This window comes from Mobula hypostoma, chromosome 21 (assembly GCF_963921235.1).
Source record: "Mobula hypostoma chromosome 21, sMobHyp1.1, whole genome shotgun sequence".
Classification (NCBI taxonomy): Eukaryota; Metazoa; Chordata; class Chondrichthyes; order Myliobatiformes; family Myliobatidae; genus Mobula; species Mobula hypostoma.
This window is the reverse complement of record NC_086117.1, coordinates 22,261,631-22,284,119: the sequence shown is the minus strand read 5'-3', so window position 1 is coordinate 22,284,119 and position 22,489 is coordinate 22,261,631.

The following is a 22,489-nucleotide window of genomic DNA, read 5'->3' as shown; positions in this document are numbered from 1 at the left end:
CTAGGAAGAGGTACAGTCGACGTTTCGGGCCGAGACCCTTCGTCAGGACTAACTGAAAGAAAATATAGCAAGAGATTTGAAAGTGGGAGGGGGGGTGGAAAGAGATCCAAAATGATAGGAGAAGACAGGAGGGGGAGAGATGGAGCTAAGAGCTGGAAAGTTGGTTGGCAAAAGGGATACGAGGCTGGAGAAGGGAGAGGATCATGGGACAGGAGGCCTAGGGAGATAGAAAGAGGGGGTGGGAGTGGAAATGTTAACTCTGCTCTTCTCTCCACAGCTGCTACCTGACATGGTGAGTTGTCAGGACGCTGGTGGAGCAGGGATCGAATCGCAGACCCAGTACTGTGCACGCAGTGATATTAATTGAGTAACAAATCCCAAGGTGCAAACAAAGTCAGCATCAAAGTTCAGGCAGAGATCAAAACGTCCAGAGAAATCCAAACACCAGAATCCGGGAAACAGGCAGAGTCAATATTCAGACAAACAGAGTACAGATACAAATGCTGTACAGGCTGAGGAAAATTCACTGGCACAACCTGGCAACAAACAGGTGAAAACACAGGACTGAAACACACTGAGCAATAAACAGAGAGGCAGGTGACAGGTGGAGCACAGGTGGCAGCAATGCAGGTAATAATGAGAGACGGAGTACTCAGTAATACAGGGGCTGGAGTAGGGCAGGAGCGGGGACAGGAGCACATGGCTGACAGCCAGGGGGAAAACACACACAAAGACAACGTTCAACTGGAGGTACTGACAGTGAGTATTTCCACAAATTTCTGTTCTTATTTAATCCAAGTCCTAACTCACCCTGATTGGCACCATTTTCTACCCTGTCTTGTGTGTAAACAAAGTTCAAAGTAAATTTTGTTGTCAAAGTACAGGTATGTCATGCTATACAACACTGAGATTCATTTTCATGTGGGCATACACAACAAGTCTATCGAAAAATGACCATAACAGAACATCTAGGACATTCAACGAGAGCACAAAAGACAACAAATTGTGCAAGTACGAAAAGAATAAATAATAATAAATAAGTAAGCAAGGATTTAGTGCCTTCCCAACATATTTGACGAATAAACATTGGTTGTGGGAACAATTCGATGATGGGACAAGTGAAGTTGAAGGAAGGTACCCCCCCTTTGGTTCAAGAACCTGATGGTTGAGGAAGAGTAACTATTCCTGAACCTGGTGATCCCTGTGGCCCTGGTATCTTCCTGATGACAGCAATGAGAAGAAAGAGTGTCCTGGGAGCTGGGGGTCCCTGATGATGGATGTTATTTTCTTGCAACAGCTTTTCAGGTGGATGTGCTCAATGGTTGGGGACCTTTACCAGTGATGGACTGGGCCATGTCCAATATGTTTAGTAGGTTTTTCTGTTCAAGGGCATAGGTGTTTCCATACCAGGCTGTGATGCAGCCAGTCAATACACTCTCCACTACACATGTATAGAAGTTTGTCAAGTCTAGTTGTCATGCCAAATCTCTGCAAAATCCTAAGGAAGTGCTTTCTTTGTAATTACACTTACATGCTGAGCCCAAGACAGGTTCTCCGAAATAATAACATCTAAGAATTTAAAGTTGCTAGCCTTCTCCACCTCTCATCTTCCAGTGATGACTAGCTCATGGACCTCTGGTTTCTTTCTCTTGAAGTCTATAATCACCTCCTTGGCCTTGCTGGCATAGAGTGAGAAGTTGCTGTTATGACACCACTCAGCCAGATTTTCAGTCTTCATCCTATATGCTGATTCATCACCGCCTTTGATTTGACCAATGATAGTGGTGTCATCAGCAAACTTAAATATGGTATTGGAGCTGTGCTTAAGTGTACAATAGGGCAGGAGGACACACAGCTATGTTGGGAACTGTGCTGTTGGACATTGTGGAGGAGATGTTGTTGCCAATTTGAACTGACTGAACAGGAGGGGATATCAGTAGGTTGTTTATCAGAGTTGAGACTAATTTCAATATCTTAGTCAAACAATCTTTCCAATATCAGCCAGAGATCAGAATGAAAGCCTCAGCTGATATTTCTTCTTTCATCTCCTTGGTCACTTTGGCAGTATGCAGTTCTTTGGCTAATATTAAGTAATGCAGCTCAGAGCAGGAGGAAGTGTTTTTGGTCCAGATCTTATTTCTTCACCAGATCTCGAGGCACTTGCGAAGCCCATGCTTACCCAGATATTTGTCTGATTAAATCTGTGCGTAATCAGTTAAACGTCATATTTCTCAGAAAGGAAATTATAAATTGCAAATGCACCTTTTACTGACTCATCAAAGCTTTAGTGGTAGTTGTGGGGAAAATATGACTCAGTGATAGAAGGCGAGCACGTGGGTGTATGATTGCATCTGTGTTGGTGGGATTTATCATGGCTGTTACTGCACTGAAGGACCTCTGCTTAGCCCATCATGTCTGTGGCAATGTTTTATTAAATGTACAGCTTATACCACTCTTTCCTGCTCAACTTATATTTCAACAATGAAATCTTCCTTGGATCTGAGGATGGTCTGCATCCACTTTGACCCTATGTTTTCTGATGATATTGAAATGAAATCTGCAGACTCTCAACTTCCCAGCTCTTTACTTCATCCCGCCCCCTCCAAGTTTCACCTATCACCTTGTGTTTCTCTCTCCCCCCTTCCCCTTTTAAATCTACTCCTCAGCTTTTTTTCTCCAGTCCTGCCTGAAATGTTGACCGCACTTTTCTCCATAGCTGCTGCCTGCCCTGCTGAGCTCATCCAGCATTGTGTGTGTGTGTGTGTGTGTGTGTGTGTGTGTGTGTGTGCGCGTGTGTGTGTGTTGTCTGCAGACCCTTCCACTGATGGGGGAGCAAGTGCCTGACGGGGAATGGATGGCGGGTAGTTCAGGGTCTGGTGCACTCCCTCTGCCATTTACTCGGGGGGACTCTGTCTGCACCTGATGGACGGACAGGAACTTCTCAATGTCGGTGCTGCTTATCCCCAATGTCATGGTCCAGTGGTCTTTGGGAATCAGTGGCTAGGAAGCACTTTTACGTGAGGTCTATGGGAGCATCGTCTATCTGTTCTTCAGATCTGGTTCTGCCATCTGATGTCGGCCAGGCACACGATGAGTGTGATGCAAATTTCAAACTAAATTTATTATCAAAATACTACCCTGAGATTTATTTTCTTGCAGACATGCACAGCAGGTCAAAGAACTGCAATAGAATCAAAGAAAAACTACACACAAACAAACTGACAAATAACTGGGGCCTCAGTGCTGGAGACACGAGAGCACTGCTCTTTCTTTCAGTGGAATTCAATAATGTTGCCAAGGCAGTATTGCTCAAACATACACAATGTGCATTGAGAATAAGAGTAGGAGTAGTCCATTCGGCCCCTCGAGGCTGTTCAGGCATTCAACAGGAAACACAGCGGATTTGTTTGTAACCTTATTTTTGTCTTGCCACGTACCCATGGTGCCCTTTAATCCACCTGCTAATTAAGACTGAAATATTCAATGACACCAAACAAAAAATCACCTTATTCCTATTGGATATGGGTGACCCTTTATTTTTTGGTACTCGCTATGACTATTCCCACAAGAGAAATTCCTCTCCAGATCCACCTTGTCAGGACCCCACAGAATTTTATATTGGGCATATTTTCCCTTTGAAACTCCAGCAGATGCAAGGCAAGTGTGTCGGACCCTTGTTCTTAAGGCAACCTGACCTTTCTCGTAACTGGAGGCGCCTGCTGATGGTAGTCCTATTGGTCTTTTCTGTGGCAACAATTTGACTGAGTGTCCATCTGGCACTGACAGGATGCAGAATTGGAAAAAAAAAGCTGAAAAAAAACTTGCTAATTTGTTCTTTTTAAAACCGAAACATATGTAGCTGCTTGCGTCAGTGTGCACAATTGCGTGAAGTGTTTGGTGAATTTTGGAATCAATCTTTGCATGCCTTGTTGGGACCTTTATTGCAATTTTTGCATGCTTTGTTGAAATATTTATCGCAGTCTTTGCATGCTTTGTTGTCTGGTCATTTACCAGTATGGCATTGACTCCTCCAGTTTTATTTGCCGTGTATCTTTGGAAAATAACCTGCCTAGCCATCAACCATTGCCCAGCACTTAAACCTCACCCCGGTCCAGAACACAGGAGTTTCTCCATAGAAGCTGCCTGACTCGCTGAGTTCTTCCAGCTTTCAGCGTGTTGCTCAATATTCCCAACAGCTTGCGTTGCGTTTCGCCGCTACCTGTGTGATCTTTCTGAACAGTTGTCACACTACGGCGATTGGATTCATCGCGATGAGCTGTGGGTTCCGTCTCCTCCTGCGGGATGTGCCTTGAACACGGACTTCTCAGTTAAGGCGAGATCTCCCTCCCACTCAGTTTGCCCGAGATCTGGCTTTGCCACAATTTGCAATACTGCCCATGCAAGGGTTAACACTGGGCTCCACGGTACTGTCGTCAGTCCCAGGAGAGCAAGCTGCCGGGGTGACCGGGATAGCCATGCCTCGCTCTGGCGTACCAAGCTCACTCCAGCGACAGCTCAGATCCATTTAGTTAAAGATAAGGAGAAGGTGTGGTGAAATCGGAAGGGATTCACTTTGAGCGTAAGAGAGCCAGTGACTAACGTAGATGGAAAGGTATTGGATGTTACCCGCACTCGTATTCCTCCAGCACAGGTAGGTGTACATGAATTATATTCCTTCCAGTTTTGTCTGTATCCCGGAGATTCTTCAATGTACAATTTCAAGTCAGGGAACTAAAATCCTCATTAAAGCCATGGTTGGGTCTGAATTTGCGCTTTGAAGGGGAACATTATTTGTGACAAAACCGATTTCAGCGCCGTACGTGAAAAATGCACATTAAAGAAAAGCTGAGAGATGTAACTCGTTGCATTCCAAACTGTCGCTTGCATTTCATACAAATGTGTATTCAAATCTGAAAGCCACCAATGAAAACAGGATATGTTATGTTACAGGGCTCCCACATTTGTTGTTGATAAACTTTCCCCACATCATTTGACTGAACGAATTGAACGGCTGATAGCGGCACATTTCAGAAACTCCATTCCTGCCACATCGGATGCTGGTGTGCTAACCGACAGAACCGCTCGACGACAGATGCCGTAACATCTGTCATTGACCTGGTCCCTGACACACTTGGAAAACAAGGACATGTATGTCAGAATGCTGTTTCTGGACTTCAGTTCGGCATGCAATACTATAGACCCACAGATCTTGGTGAACAAACTCCTACTCCTCGGTCCAAATGCGCCACTGTGCAACTGGACGTTGGACGCCCTACCCAACAGACCTCAGATAGTCAGGATGCACAACAACTCTCCCCTTCCCATCATCCTCAACACGGGGTCCGGCCCCCCCCCCCCCCCCGGACTGTGTGCTGAGCCCATTGCAGAACACTCTGCTACAGGCATGACTACAAAAGCCAGTCACCTGAGCAGTCAGATTGTTAGATGGCACTGATGAGGCTACTGGTGGGGGCTCATCGCCAACGATGATGAGACGGCCTCCAATCATAGGCTCATGGAATAACACAGCATGGCAACAGGCCGTCAGCCCAACTTGCCTGTGGCAACAAAGGTGCCCATCTAATCCAGTCCCATGCCCACATTTGACCATGTCCCACTACATTTCCTATCCATGTACCTGTACAAATGTCTTTGAAATGCTGCTATTGGATCTGCCTGAACCACTTCCTCTAGCAGCTTGACCCATATGTGCACCAATGTGAAGACGTTGCCTTTAAAATCATGTCTTAAACCCAGGCCCTCTAGTTCTTGATTCCTCCGGTAGAAGTGATTAAATGTGCATACTTTCAGGGTTGAGGAAAATATCCTTTTCCTTCCTTGCCCCCAAAATGCTGAACACTTTGGTAGCACATTAGACAAGATCTGGTCCTCCAACCCCAAGTGACCATTGCCTTTTTTTGTTGAGCGAACATCCCAAAATGCTCCAGAGCTGCATAGTCAAACAAAAACTGACACTGTGTCAAGGAAGTGAAATCATGTGTGATTATAAAACTGGGTAAAAGCTGTGCTATTTGTTGGCGGGGAAATGGGGAGCTTTGGACAGGGTATTTCTGGGGCGTGGGGCTTGAAGCCATGGAAGTACAGTCTCCACAGATGGCAGGATAATCCTAAATGGTCAAAGTTGGATGAGATCTCAGAGAGCTGTAGGTTAGGGAAATGGGAAGTAAAAAGACCACTGAGGCATTTATACAAAGATGAAGCTATTGTAGTTGAACAGTTTCTGTTCGTCAATAAGCAAAGGGGTCCATGAGTGTATGGATGAAACAAGAGGACAAGCTTTGAATGATGAATTAATTGTTTCTGGGCCTTTACGATATAATTTCACAGTAACTATTGTACTGATGAGAGAGGGCAAGCCATTTTGGGAAATATTGCTTAGGCCTAATGAATGGCTGAGCTGAACAGCATATATTTTATGCTTAAGCCTCTGAAATGGAATTTAAACCCCTGGGCTTCTAACCAGGAGAGAAGAGTTCTGTCTGGTGAGCTGCAGCCGACACACAATCTGTACTTCACTGAGAATGGGCAATCAGGTTTTTTGAGAACTAGAATCTGCTCCCTGGAAATCCTGCATGCCCGAGCTTCATTAACATCCTTTGATGTTGAATTAATGCTGTAAGTTGGTGTGCTAGTTCATTTCATACTGTATTATTCAGAGTGAACAGAAGCCATGAATGTGCAGTGCAGTCAGGATTCACAAGTGAAGATGTCATTTGTAGCAACAGCTGCTGGCCCTGAAATTCTGGTATTCAGTTAAGAGAGCTATTATCCATGGGAATTTATTTTGTGAAGTCATAAAATATAAATGCAGAGCCAGAATAAGAAAATAGCGGGGAACAGAGGCTTCTTGTGCAAGGGCCAACTTAAAAGCTGCCGTGTTCATAAACAAAATGATCTAAAACAGTTGGAGGGACAAGAAGCAACTTACTGACTACATCTGGGATTTGAAGGTTGCATAATATGCTGAGATCAGACTTAACAAAACACATTGTGTGCAGCAAAAAAAGTCTTTCATGTCTGTGTTAAGATTAAAACATCCCACGTGAATAGATTGACAATGATGTTATGCAAAGCTACCTGCAGATCTTGCCGATGGTGCTAAATTCAGGCTACTTTCTGAAACATAACTACGCAGTAATTTAGCTTCGGCTGAGCGTTCACACAGTGACCAAGACACATGTCACAACGCTGTTGTATAACATACCATGAGCAAGTGGAAGATTTGCATGAGTATGCTACTTTCTGTAAAGTCTTATTCATTGCCAATACATTTTTGGCACCCTGGTAGTGTAGCAGAAACTGTAATCAGTTTGCATAAAGCAGTCTCTCACCATCTGAAATATGATGATGAACTTCCTAGTGATGTTGCCCAAGTGTTAAATTTTGGCTGGGTTGATGTCTCCTGCTGTTCCTCCACAGATGCTCTGGGGCCTTTTCTGTCATTCTGAGAAAAAAAATCCATGTTGTAATGGTAAGCAAGAACTGCACTCCTGTCAGTGGATGTGCATACAGTATGTTCCTGCACGGGAGCCCCCATTTTGTATCCCCTATCGTATTCATTCTGAGGGAGAGGAAGCAGTTTCATCCTGTTTCATTTGACTTTAAGAGTGGATTAACTTGGAATCATAATGGGAACCAGGCACCTGAATTCCTGTGTAACATTGCTGGAGGCCAGCAGCCCATCTCAAGAGTGACACAGACAGTGCAGGGATGGAAGAGGAGAGAAAGAGGGGAAACAAGAGAGAGAGAGAGAGAGAGAAGGAGAAAAAGAAATAGAAAATTGGCACACCAGGCCCAAAGCAGAATACCACAGATGTTGGAAATGTGAACTAAAGCAAAAAAAATGGTAAAAATGCTGGAGGAACTGGTAACATCTATGTAGAGAAATGAACAGTCAACATTTCAGCCCCGAGATCCTCCACCAGGGTGGAATGAAGGGTGTCAGCCCAAAATGTTGACTAATTATTCTTCTCTATAGCTGCTACCTGACCTCCCAAGTTCCTCCAGGATTTTGTGTTTGCTGCTCTGGATTTCCAGCATCTGCACAATGTCTTGTGTAAGTGACGGAAATGCTCTGCAAGTCAGGCAGCTTCTGTGGAGAGAGAATTCGAGTTAATGTTTCAAAATTCATTGACATGAAACCTTAACTGCTTCTTTCTCCACAGACTCTGTCTTACTGGCTCACTATTTCCATTATGAGACCATAAGACATATAGTAGGGGCAGATTTGGCCATTCAGCCCATTGAGTCTGTTCTGCCATTCCATCACAGCTGATTTATTATCCTTCTCAACCCCATTATTCTGCTTTCTCCCTGTAATTTTGACTTCCTGGCTCACCAAGAAGCTGTCAACCTCTACCTTAAATATACTCAGTGACCTGGCCTCCACTGCTATCCATGGCAATGAATTCCACAGATTTGCCACCCTCTGACTAAAGAAATTCCTTCTTATCTCTGTTCTAAATGAATGTCCCTTCATCTTGAGGCTGTGCACTCTGGTCCTAGGCTCCCGCACTATAGGAAAGATCCTCTCCACATCCACTCTGTCTAGGCCAGGGGTTCCCATCTTTTTTAATGCCATGACCAATACAATTAGGCAAGGGGTCAGCACGGTAGTGTGGTGGTTGGCACAACACGTTACAGTACAGATGACCTGTGTTCATTTCCTGCTGCCGCCTGTAAGGAGTTTGTACATCCTGTCTATGACTGCGCAGATTTCCTCCGGGTGCTCCGGTTTCCTCCCACAGTCCAAAGACGTACCGGTTGGAAGGTTAATTGTTCATTGTAAATTGTCCCATGACTAGGCTCAAATTAAATTGGGAGATTGCTGGGCAATGTGGCTTGAAGGGCTGGAAAGGCCTATTCTGCACCATATCTCAATAAATAAATACCTGAAAAAAACCTTTGGTATCCTCTTTGATATTTTTGGCTAGCTTACCTTCATATTTCATCTTTTCTCTCCTTACGGGTGTTTTTTATTTGCCTTCTGTTGGTTTTTAAATGCTTCCCAATCTTCTAATTTCCCACAATTCTTTGCCCTCTCTTTTGCTTTTATGCTGTCTTTGACTTCCCTTGTCACCTCTGGTTGCCTCATCCTCCCTTTAGAATACTTATTCATCTTGGGTATATATTTATGTTGTACCTTCTAAATCGTACCCAGAAACTCCAGCCAATGCTATTCTGCTGTCATCCCTGCTAGTGACCATTCCAAACAACCTTGGCCAGCTCCTCTCTCATGCCTCTGTAATTCCCTTGACTTCACTGATATATCGGACTTTATCTTCTCCCTCTCAAACTGCAGGGCGAATGCTATCATATTTAAGATCACTGTCTCCTAAGAGTACCTTTCCCTTAAGCCCCCTAATCAAATCTGGTTTATTGCACAGCACCCAATCCAGAATTGCCTTTCCTTTAGTGGGCTTAACCTCAAGCTATTCTAAAAAGCCATTTTGTAGGCATTCTACAAATTCCCTCTATTGGGATGCAGCACCAACCTGATTTTCCCATCTACCTGCACACTGAAATCACCTATGACTATTCTAAAATTGCCCTTATTACATGCCTTTTCTATCTTCCATTGAAATTCATGTCCCACATCCGGGCTGCTGTTCAGGGACCTGTATATAACTCCCATCATGGTCTTTTTACCCTTGCAGTTTCTTAACTCAACCCAAAGGATTCTACATCTCCCAAGCATATGCCACCTCTCTTTCTAAAGATTTGATTTCATTTTTTACCAACAGTCACCGCACCCTCTATGCCTACCTGCCTGTCCTTTCAATACAATGTGTATCCTTAGTTGGAAGCTTAACAACCATGACCTTCTTTCAGCCACGTCACAGTAGATGTGCCAATCTCTAACTGCGCTAAAAGATCATCTACCTTATTCTGTATTACTGTGTGCGTTCAAATATAACGCCTTCATTCCTGTATGCATCATGCTTTTTGTGCTGTCCCTCTGTTACAGTTTATCTCATCCCACGGACTGCAATTTTGCCCTCTTATCTGCTTCTCCATCCTCACAGTGTCCCTGACATGTATACCATCCTTGGCCCTATCACTCCAGTTCCCATCTCTGTGCCAACTTAGTTTAAACCTCCCCAACAGCTCTAGCAAACCTGCTCACACGGACATTAGTCTCCCTTGGGTTCACCTGTACCGCGTCCATTTTGTACTTGTCATACAGTCCGAAGAAGAGATCCCAGTGGTCCAGAATTCTGAAATCCTGCCCCCCTGAACACCTCCTCAGCCACTCGTTCATCCTGACTAGCACGTGGCACTGGGAGTAATCCAGCGATTAAGTACTGTACCTTGGGTGTCCTGTTCTTCAGCCTTTACTCGAACTCCCTATACTCACAGCGTAGAAACTCTTCCCTGTTTCTACTTCTGCCATTGGCGCCAATGTACACCGTGACCTCTGGCTGCTCACCAGAGATTATTTTCTGTTTAATTTAATAACAAATATACCAGGTGTTTTACTAAAGTATCAAGCTGCTGGAAGGAACCCTAATGCTTGCAAACAGACGAAAGAGTGTAGGATGGTGATGAATATTGGTAGCTCAGCTGAGGCGTTTGATGTGGTGTTCACCGAGTTTGGCAATTCGCTTGCAGACGTTTCATCACCAGACGAGATGGCATCCTCAGTGCGGAGTTGTTGGTGTTTCTCTCTGAGTGTGCTCACTGCCTCAGTCCTGATTGGCTACCCCTTCAGCTGACCTTTGAATTCTATTGGCTCGCATTTCTTTGACTCTTAGGGTTCCGTAGATGGTGTCTATTTTTGATATGTTTGTTCAGCCAATCAGGATTGAGACAAGCAAACAGGACACCAATAGGAGAAAGCCTATCATTGGACTTTCCTTGCCCTGGGGTAAACATCAATGGAGAGCTTTCAGCAGAACGTAAAGGAAATGAACATTTCTTTTACTGATGTCTGTCTAGGCCAGGGGTTCCCAACTTTTTTATGCCTTGGACCTCTACCATTAACTAGAGTGTCCACGAACCCCTAGTCTCAGGTGTTGCCACATGTATCAGAGCTAATGAATTGTCCATTACAGTTCTTACACATGCAAAACAACTGATACATAGAAGCATGGAGCTGAAAATAAATTTGAAGTGCCAACTAATTGAAGATGAGCTGGATGATTTTTCCTTTTGGCATTACAGAGATCTGTCAACTGTAAGTGTAAACAGTCATAAGACAGAGGATTAGTTTACTAGATTGTTTGTATAAAATAGGAAACTGCCTCTTGTGTTATCTGCAGTTTGAGCTACATTAACTTGCTGATACTTCCACGGTTATTCTACCAGCCTGTTGTTTAATCAGACCACCCACATCATCATTCTGCTCTGTGGGTATCAAGTAGTAAAGAGGAGACACAAGAGACTAGCATCTACAAGGGCAAAGGGCTAGTTGACATTTTAGTCCCTGATGCAGGTTTTCCCCTCAAACATCGACACTTCTTTGCCTCCACAGATACTGCCTGGCCTGCAGAGTCAATCCAGCGGTTTGATTTCTGTTACGGCTCAGCCAATTGCAACATTGAATTTGTCCGTATGGTCACACAGTTTGTTTCAGTAGACAATGGTTACCCCATTACTCCCTCTGAAGAATGGAGGCAATATAGATTGGATCTTTAGACACAGTGAGAAAATACATGGGTGAACATAGACTTGCTACCCAAAATCATTTATTTCTTTGTTAAAACTCCCTTAGCTATAGCTGTGAGCTTTCTGAAAAATTCCAAGGTTGAACAGGAAGGCTCCAGGGAGATTTATAGTCAGCTGTCAGTACATTTTAAAAAAATATCTTTTTAGATTTAGATGCCAAAAGCAATAAGGTGTCAACAGGAAAAATCTCGAAAGAAAGTTTATAATTATTAGCTTTGAAAAACAACTTGGACAATAAATCAAACAAAAATACTAATTCTTCTCACTGTATATCTCAAAGTCTGTCCACATGATGCTTCTTGATTGGGATCCGAAACATTGACCGTCCATCTCCCTTCATAGGTGCTGACTAATCCGCTGAGTTCCTCCAGCAGCTCGTCTTTGCAATCCAGACTCCAGACATTGCAGACTCTTGTGTTCCCTTTGAAGAGATGCTTTGGGAGGAATTGTGGATGGTATCCTGGAATGAGGGAATTCAGTTGTGACAGACACCAATAAACTCACTGATTTTGCTTATTCTTTGAGCAGGGACATTTTAACAACTGTATTCAAAATTTTAAAGGAGTCAAAGTGCCTTTATTATTAAAGTATGTTGGCAGTATACATCCCGGAGATTTGTCTTCCCACAGACAGCCACAAAACAAAGTAAACCATGGGGCTCGTTCAAAGAAAAACGTCAAACCCCTTCATCTCATGCACAACAAAAAGAAGTTGTGCAAATGACAAAAGAAACAAGTGCAAAACGTAGGATCTATCGGACAGAGTCCAGGCACGTTCAATTCACCTTAGATCTAGGTCAATCTACCGATGTGTCCTTCGTTATCTGCAGGCTGCTCCAGAGGAAATTTGAAGGTACATGAGAAACATGACTGCCCTAACATTGTCCTTCAACAATCTTTTTCATGATTTTCTAGTACACAGAGGTGGAAGGTCTTTAACTCCTGGTTATTTCAGGACAATCCTGGACGTTTAGCAACCCAAACCACTGATATCTTTGGCCGAGCCCTCAAATTATGCTGGATTTCTGCTGCTTCAATAGACACATAAAAACCCCTACCCTCCCCAGTCCCTCGCCTGGTCAATTTGCTGATAACCCTTCTCAATCCTTACCATTCCACAATCAGGAATAGTCATGGACGTGATAAAGAGACCTCACTGGTTTTCCACCTTCTAAGGTTTGCAAGAGTGACATTAACATTAAAGAGTTTAATATTCTGAGCAGCTGCAATAATTACCTCCAGAGCAACTGCCAAATATTAAAGCAATGAAGGCTTTTAAGCCAAATTACAGCAGCGTAATATATGTCACAGAAACCCATCAATTCTCGTTATAAAGTGGGGTCTAAGGTAGGACTCACAATCTCCAGTAATAAAATATCTCATTTCTCCACACTCCACTCCTCTGTGTCAGTTTCTTTCTCAGCAGGAAGATTATTGGCAAACAGTTTTTGAGTCTCTGTTTTATTACTCTTTTATTTTCCCTCCACCATTTTCTTCTGCTGTAAGCTCAAAGTAAATTTATTATCAAAGAATGTATGTCACCGTATGCAACCCTGAGAGTAATTTTCTTGTGGGCATTCACAGTAGAACTAAAGAATACAATTCATTCATTGAGATGCCTTGCCGTTCGGCGTGGGCGATCATGTCTCTCCATCCATCACGGTCCCTGACCCTCCGAATTGAAGTTGTTGCCTCCCCTGTTTCTAACCATGATGTTATTCCATCTATCATTTTCATTCTCTATCTGTGTCTGCTTCTTTTTCCTTCTAGCTTTCCAGTTGTAACTGAATGTTCTAATGTCACTCTTCGCATGATGTGTCCAAAGAATTTTGATTGCTGTTTTCTGATTTTTTTTTTAAGTAACGTACGTTTTGTTTTCATTCTCTGTAGGACTTCTTCGTTGGTTATCCTGTTCGTATATGATATGCATAGCATTCTTCTGAGGAACCACATCTCTGCTGCATTGATTCTTTTTCCCATTGCATTTGTGATGGTCCATGACTTGCAGACATACATCGATATAGGAAGAATGTAGCAGCTGAGAGTTCTAAGGCAGATGTCAATTGCTATTTTCTTGTTCGTTCGGATGTTTCTCATTTCTGTAAATGCTGTTCTTGCCATTGCTATTCTTGCTTTTCTGTCTGTCTCACATTTGCCATCAGATGTTACTCATGATAATCGGTGCTGGTGCTGTGCAATTGCTCAGCAAAAGGAGGTGTAAGGCGCTCCTTCTGTCTGATAGCCTTCAGATCACCCTTGGGCAAGGTGTAGTACCTGTTTAGCCTCCCAATCAGGGTACGGGAAGCCATTGCTTGCAGGTGGTGGATGATTTTACAAGCAGATTCTACAATTGGAATTTATGGTTGTAAAACTAAAAACGCTGGGCAGATGAATCTGCTGATCAATGGCCAGGGTTACCTGTCCAGTATGGACACTGCAACTGAAGAAGGAAACGGGAAACCACTTCAGTATTCCTCCCTTGTACAATCATGAACTCAAATCAACTACGGTCTCAGCTCAAAGGAATATAATAGAATGAATGAAGAACTACACACGAAGACTCACGAACAACCAATGTGCAAAAGAAGACAAACTGTGCAAATAAAACAATAATAATAATAAATACTATTGAGATCATGAGTTGTAGAGTCGATAGGTTGTGGAATCAGTTGAGTGTTGAGGCGATTGAAGTTCGTCACTCTGGTCCAGTAGCCTGATACAGTTTGGCACTTGCAGCATTGCAGGAGCTGACTGTCAGCATTGCACTCAATGTAGGGCTTTCCAGGCACTCCAGCCCCAGATTTTTTCCCTTGGGGTTCATTCCTGAAGCCTTTCCCATGAGTGGGTGTAGCCGTAAGGCAGCAGAATTTGAGATCCTAGTTTTCCCCCTCCTGACAAGCCCTATCTGTAAAACACACATCCAAAACTTAGTTAATATTTATATCTTCTATTCTTTCCCAACTCGGAAATTTCCCACTAAAGATTGAAGAACAGTGCTGGGAATTTGAAATAAACCAAGGAATGACAGAAATACTCCGCAGCTCAGGAGAAAGAAATAGGACGTTTCTTCACAAGTACTGATGAAAGCCCATTGATCTGAAATGTTTCCCTCCGCGCAAGTCCTACCTGACCTGCTGAGCATTTCCTGCCTCTGTTCTTATTGTATAAAGCAAGGATGGTGTTTCCAGCTGGGTTTGTGTGAGCACAAAGATACCAGGTTCCCACTCTCTCACAGTTTGATGGCTGGAACTAAGCTTGAAGTAAATTTTGATTTTAAAATTCTTTTCGAATCCCTTCATTGGCCTTGCTGCTCCCCACCATTGCAACTTCTCCACACCAGGAATCCTCTTAAGATTGTTTGTCAGGCTGTTTGGAGGTTAGGTCCCAAACGTTTCGTCACCAGTTGAGGGGACATCATCAGTGCATAATTGGCAGCTGTTTCTGCTGAGCGCACATGTTTATATTGGTCCGACTTGCTATTCTGATTAGTTGGCTGTCACGCTGGCCGCAAGCCTCTGTTGGGTCCCGGCCAACTGGACAGCTGAGTGATCTCCAACAGTTGTGCACTTTGTCTGGTGTGTGACCGAACCTCCAGGCTCGGCGAACAACCCTACGAACCCTATACATTTGTTCAGTATGCTGACAAGAAAATGAATCACAAGGTTGTATATAGTTACATATATATATAGATTGATAGTAAAATTTACTTTGAACAAGCAACCTACCTGAACTACCAATCTTCCCCCTCATTTCAAATCCTCTGAGATCTCTGAACTCCTTCAGTTTTTATCCATTTTACACTCTTGCTTTTCAGGGCTCTACAAGGCCAGTGACGTTGTGGGGATGGAACTGGACTCTCTGACGGTGGTGTCTGAAAGGAGGATGCTGTCCAAGTTGCATGCCATCTTGGACAATGTCTCCCATCCACTACATAATGTACTGGTTGGGCACAGGAGTACATTCAGCCAGAGACTCATTCCACCGAGATGCAACACAGAGCGTCATAGGAAGTCATTCCTGCCTGTGACTATCAAACTTTACAACTCCTCCCTTGGAGGGCCAGACACCCTGAGCCAATAGGCTGGTCCTGGACTTATTTCCTGGCATAATTTACATATTACTATTTAACTATTTATGGTTTTATTACTATTTATTATTTATGGTGCAACTGTAACAAAAACCAATTTCTCCCGGGATCAATAAAGTATGACTATGACTATGACTATGAAGTCTTGGCTGAACCATCAGCTCTCGTGGTTCCTTGAGCCCTGGAATTATCCCCCTAAACCTCCCTCCTGTTAAAACTTCCCTAAAACCAACCTCTTTGACCAAGCTTTAGGTACCTGATCTTATTAGCCAGAAAATGCTTATTCTTAGTTGGTCCCACAAAGATGTACTGGCATACTGCAGTGCGCAGGATGCAAATTCCAATGCCTGCACATTGTAGTGTGGACATCAAATGCAAGGTGACGTAGCACCTCAATTTCCCAAGTGATCACCAAACTCAGCACTCCTGTGCTGAGAGAAGGATGCACTTCTCATCTGACTCCTCAGGTTTATGCTGGGGATAACTGATATTTATTTGTTTAAAGATGCAGTATGCTAAGAGGCCCTCCTGCCCCCAAAGAGCCCGTGTCACCCAGTTACCCATACAACTTTGGAAAGTGGGGAGAAGCCAGAGCACCCAGAGGAAACCCACGTGGTCATGCAGCAAATGTACAAACACCTCACAGTGACGGAATTGAACCCAGATCGCTGGCACAGTAATAAGGTTACTCTAACGCTGCGCTCCATCCCACCTGTGTTTGTAGTGTGACTCCATTTACTGGAATGGGATCTTCATTGAAAAGGAGAGTGCAAGTTTTAAATTTTGTTTCATATTTTTTTAAAAATCTGGCACTGATGGTAATTATGTTTTTGATCTAAAGAAAAATGACTTTATTTGAATCTTATTTGCACTGTCGGTAATGTTTCTGATCATTATTTAAAAGCAGCCCGAAGGCCCTTAGCAGTAGGGAGCGTTCAAAGGGCCACCTGCGTGCCCTGGGTGGATCTTCAGGATCTACCTGAACCTTAGACATGGTCCTACAGCAAGAACTCCACTCGGATGAGAATTGTAGGGCCGTAAAAGTAAGTGTGTCCGCAGGAATAGCACAGGCAACCTGCACGGGCAGTGGGCCAGACTGTTCTTGATCTGGTCCAATATCTCTTCCGTACCAAATTACATTTGACAACATGCCTCTGAGGCACCTTGAAACGTTGATGTAATATAATGTTAATGTTTCTATTGAGATAGATTTTTTTATCAGTAAGTTTTAGTGCTTTTGCTTTCATTTTAAAGGGTACTTAATTATTCTAACTGCAATCATTGCCACTTCTATTCTTAGCTTATTTTGTTCTTTAAGTGGAATCACTTATGAAACCATACGCATGAGCCTCATCTTCTTATTGCGGTTGTGCTTTGTATTTTCTAGGTCCCTTCTTGTGCCTGTCTGAAGGGTTCCACCCTGTTGCTGATTCAGCTTTGGAAGAATGACCCAAAGCCTTCATCCTGGGTTTTTATAGCGGCTGGGTTCGCCTTCCCCCACCAATTCTGTTCACACACAGCTGAGGAAGTGCACACTCTTGGTGTCACACGGGCTGACCTTTTACCATCATGGGATGTGTGATGTGTTCTCCCCTGGCTGAAATGTGGAGCTTCTCCTCAAAGGAGCGCGGGGGGAATAATTGCATGGAGCTGTCGCTTTTCCCCAACTCCTGTCTCTCGCAGTACCAGAGGGTCTCCGGCCTGCATTACCTGTCCTCTTTCTCTGAGGCAGAGGACTGCTGTGAGGAGAGCTCTGTGTCTGGAGACTCAGATTCTGAGATGACCTGAGGAGAGGAGGATGAAAAAGCACGGAGAACCGAACTGGATTACTGATGTTAAATCAATCTCCTTGTGTGATCTTACTGCATAAACAGGACTCTTTCCCATTATTTTTCTTGCCCAGTTTTCAAAATGATAAATGAATGTAAGTGAAGAAGGTATAAATTGTCCGGGCTACTGATGTCCTGTTCCGTAGTTTAGCTATGATATCCATCAATCAGCTGGGGTAACTACAGGGGTTCCATTCTCGTGGAAGAGTGCTTCAAACCTTGCATTAACATTTAAATGAGGCCTTCCAGTAATCTTTGGAGCGGAGTGATGGAGTAAATGAAAAAAGAACACAGTGAATGGACTCCAGATGAGACAAGTGCAGGTTTAGCACATTAGGCTCCTTGCGCTTGCCACTGAATTAGATCGGGGTGCACGACTCAGCCCGCAGTCCGTTCAACATGACCAAGTGATTACAGATTCAAAGCATCTTTTCGCTTGAATGCACAGGGTGGAACCTGGGTGGACGCAACCCCTATAACATGGTGAGACCCACAGGGGTGTGACTATGTTGGCAAGTAGATTGAGGACCATTGAATAAGTAATAGCTGATCTGTTCCTTAACTCCGTCCATTCACATCGGCTCTCATATTTATCTAAATGCTCAGTCACTCAATCCGGAATGCAAATGTGTCCTGATTTTCCATAAGTGATGTAAGATAATCTATTTATTTTTAAGCCCTTCTAAGTAATGGCTTGTGGGTTTTCCCATCCAACGGGATAATTCCTAAATCACAAAAGCTTTGGAGAATCTCGACAAATACATCAACAAAAATTTCATTACCTACTAGTACCCCGAGTGGAAATCTTTGAGTCTGGGTGATTTTCCCATCTTTAACCAGCTTCGTCATGCAGGTTAGATGTTCCCTGTACTTTTGTTGGAGCGAGGGTGCTCTCTTAGTGAAGGTTTAGAATAGATCCTGTTGTGATGTTACTTTCATCAACATGAAATGATAAGCCTGATTATATTATCCCTTCTAGTAATGTCTGTGTATGTGATCTCAATGTATAAATGAGTAATGAAAACATGTACCGTCATAATCAGTAGAATAAGCAGCATAATCTGTCAGTCAACAGATGAGTAACAAATATTAATACAATTAAAGGGTTAATTAAGGATTCCTTGTCAACTCAGTTACAGTTGAAGAGCCAAAATAATTGCCTAAATGTCCTGAAGTTATTAAACGTTAAAAGTGTCTCTGATGGTGGAAGAATGCCAAAATGCTGCAAAGTGCTTGTAATGGTTAATAAAGGTTAACCATGATTTGCGGAATGCCACTTGTTTCTCTTGTCTAAATCTAGTTGACGTTGCCTGTGGACTAGCCTGTTGCAGCTGGAATTAAAGATAAAGATTAGCTTTATTTGTCACATGGGCACGGGGATATCCAAACGCATGGTGAAATGTGTCATTCTGTGTCAAATCAAATCAATGAGGGTTGCGCTAGGCACCGTGCTTCAGGCACCGATATAGCATGGCCATAACTCACTTAGCCTGACCCGTACATCTATGGAATGTGGGAAGAAATGGGAACACCCGGAGGAAATACACATACACACAGGGAGAAGGGTCAGACTCCTTACAGACAGAGGCAGAATTGAACCATGCACCAAGACGTAAAAGTAAAATGTAGATACTCCAGATATTGAACGCAAGAGAAAAAACTTCCGGAATCTTAGCACCCTTGACACCTAAGAGCAAGCAGCTCACACCCCTGAGGGTGGGGATCTTGTTTTGCTCAATATTTCACCCAGCCTGCCCATTACACAGATGATGTGCTGTCTGTAAAGTGTTTTCTGCGTCTCTTTACCCACCTCCGGTCACTCACAATTCCTTTGGCCTCCTTGCCCCCTCACATCTTAATTCACAATGAATGCACGTAGAGAGGTGTACAATTTCTACACCTCCAAAACCTGTTCATCACCCCAACACTTCTTTAAGTGAGAGATAATGTATATCATGTTGGGGGGCAGGGTTAATTTACTCGTCAGTCAAAAGCCGCTCCTACTGTGCCAGCCATCGATTGGCACATTTGAAAGATGAGGCAGCTCTTTCCCATTGGCTACCTTGTGTGCCAAGGCACCAGTGTCGGGCTTCAGACACCTCACGGGTATAAGAGTAGCTCCTGCGGGAGGCTCGCCTTCTTTTCCTTTTGGCCCTGGGCACTCCTTTTCACACTGAGATCGCGACCAGTGTTGAAGAACCTCCAGGAAAATATGCTCCAGAATTAGGAGGGCCCACTCACACTCTTAGCTAACTATAGTTTCGTTGAATTTTCGTATTGTAGTTTGTGTAACTTGAGGGAGGACTTAGATGTTTGGTTGAATGTTTTACTGTTTGTAAATAAATCATTAATGTGCTTATTCACAATCAGTGTCTTCCGTCTCACTTACCAAACCCATGAACTTGCTTCCTCGTAACAAGGTAAGATCAAGAACTTTGAGAAGAGTGGAAATCTCTTCTATCGGAATGGAGGGTTGTGGGCTGAGTGCAGGTCAGTGGGACTAGGAGAGAGTAAGAGTTTGGCATGGACTAGAAGGGCCGAGATGGCCTGTTTCCGTGCTGTAATTGTTATATGGTTATATGGTTATTCCAGATGAATCCATCTCATTCTCTGTTTAACTTGCCCTCTAAAGTTGCTAGCTTGTAGGATATAAACACTATACACTTCATTGCTCTTCACATTTCCTCGATGTAATCCTTATTAGCATGGTTCCTTTTAAACATCAATATAAATATTTAGTGTAGTGTAGTGGCCAACACTTGGCACTTCACAGCTGGCATAACACAAGTCAGGTGGTTTTGAAAGAAATATCCAATTCTGTGTGAATAAAGCAACACCTTTATGACATCTGTAACAATTTGTCAATGACAATATTGAACTTTTGACCCTTATTCTCTGAAATCTTGAATAATTTATCACTGTTCAGTTTACTAAATTGCTATGCCGTTTCTAAGTAACCCTCATTTTCAACTGAAACAGGAAACTATGGAAATACTCGGTTGTTTAGGCTGCATCTGTGGAGGAAGGAACAGAGTTAATCTTCCAAATAGATGACTTTTCATCATCTGATTGAACTGGAGTTCTTTCCCTTCATTGGTAACCATGATAGGTTTCTCCCTGAAATTATTACCCACCCACCCCCCCCCCGCCAATGTCCGATAATAATAAGGCACCCTGCTCCCTTGTTGTTTCAATTTCAGTACCATTAAACACCCAGCTGATCAAACCTTGAATGCTGGTGTAGTCTCGGTTTCAAGCACAAATGCTGGAAGTGAATTGAGTTCCTTGGCCCCAGAACCTCCGCATGAAAAAGATTCTCCAGCCTTCAGTCCTAAGTCTCCTTTTTTTGATCTTGCATCTACATTAGCCATCACTGACTCTACAGCTTTACGAAAGTCAACTTTGATCTACTCAACAGTTTCATTCAATTTTTTTTGGCTACTTCTATCATATCATTCAAAAATCTAGGAAGTCCTAAAAAATTTAAATATTTGAAGTCCACTTGTATCTGCTTTCTCAAATAAAGTAGCATTTGCACTATACTGTCTCCAAAGCCCCAAGTTTCTTGTCGTCATCCAGCAAAGTTGTGTTATGAAGGTAATATCTGTTATCTCTATTACTGTGTTCTACATCAGTAATAAAAACTATGTTTTCTTACAGCGGAAGCAACCTGAGGCACTGGCTGGACTGTTCCGTGAGTCTGTTACCCCAAATCAGTCTAAGGCAGAGGATTATGCAACACACACACAAAATGCTAGAGGAACTCAGCAGGCCAGGCAGCATCTATGGAAAAGAATAAATGTTTCAGGTGATGAAGTGTCCATCGTGATGAAGGGTCTTGGCCATAGACACTGCCTGGCCTGCTGAGTTCCTCCAGGTTTTGTGTGTGTTGCTATAACTTCCCTTCTTCTGAGTTGACATTTGCTATTTTCCAGTCTTCTGGAACCATTCCAGGATCAATTGATTGTTGAAAGATCGTTACTAATGCCTCCACAATCCATTCAATTACCCTTTCAGAATCTGCAGATTTTCTAGCCAAGAGTATTAATGTTTTACTTCCTTTGTAACAAAAAGAACCCATCTGTGTTGAATTGCATCTTGCACATCAGTCCCTTCAGGTCACAGCTTTCTTTGGACTTTGGTAGCTAAAAGGTATTGAGAAGAGATGAAAGGATTTGGCTGAAGTGGAATTCTAATGCTCTGCATTCTTCTCTTGATAATATCTTGGAGGACTGTCAAGATTATGGAGAGAATTTAATATTAGCTTATTACTATTAATAGGCATCCATTAGTCTTGTGAGACCATGGATTTGCGCCTTGGAAGATGCATCACCAGACTGATGCCTTAACCACTTAGCCACATGCCAACACTCATTACTATTACACATAGCAAAACACAGTGAAAACCATTTCTGTGTGCAGTCCAGACAGATCACTGCTCTACCTAATTGCAGTAAAAAGTAAACCCAATGCCAAATGTTGTGCTGTAGCTACAGAAGGTAGGGTTACTGTTACAGAGAAGATGCAGTGCAGGTAGACAAATAAAGGTCAAGAACCACAATGAGGCAGACTGGGAGATCAAGTGTTCAAGGGTTCATCTTTTCCCATTGAGAGGTCCATCCTAGAGTCTGCTAACAGTTAGATAGAAGCCATCTTTGATTTGGGTGCTTCATGCTATCGGGCTTTTGTATCTTCTGCCTGATGAGAGCAGGGAGAGGATATAGGATCAGAAACAGGGTTAATATCAATGGCATGCGTCATCATATTTGGTGTTATGCGGCAGCTGGTCATTGCATACATAAAAACTCTAAATTATGATGATTATGCTTGTGTGTGTGTATTTATACATGAGATGTACAGGAAGATGTTGTTTCCTGCTTGGCGTT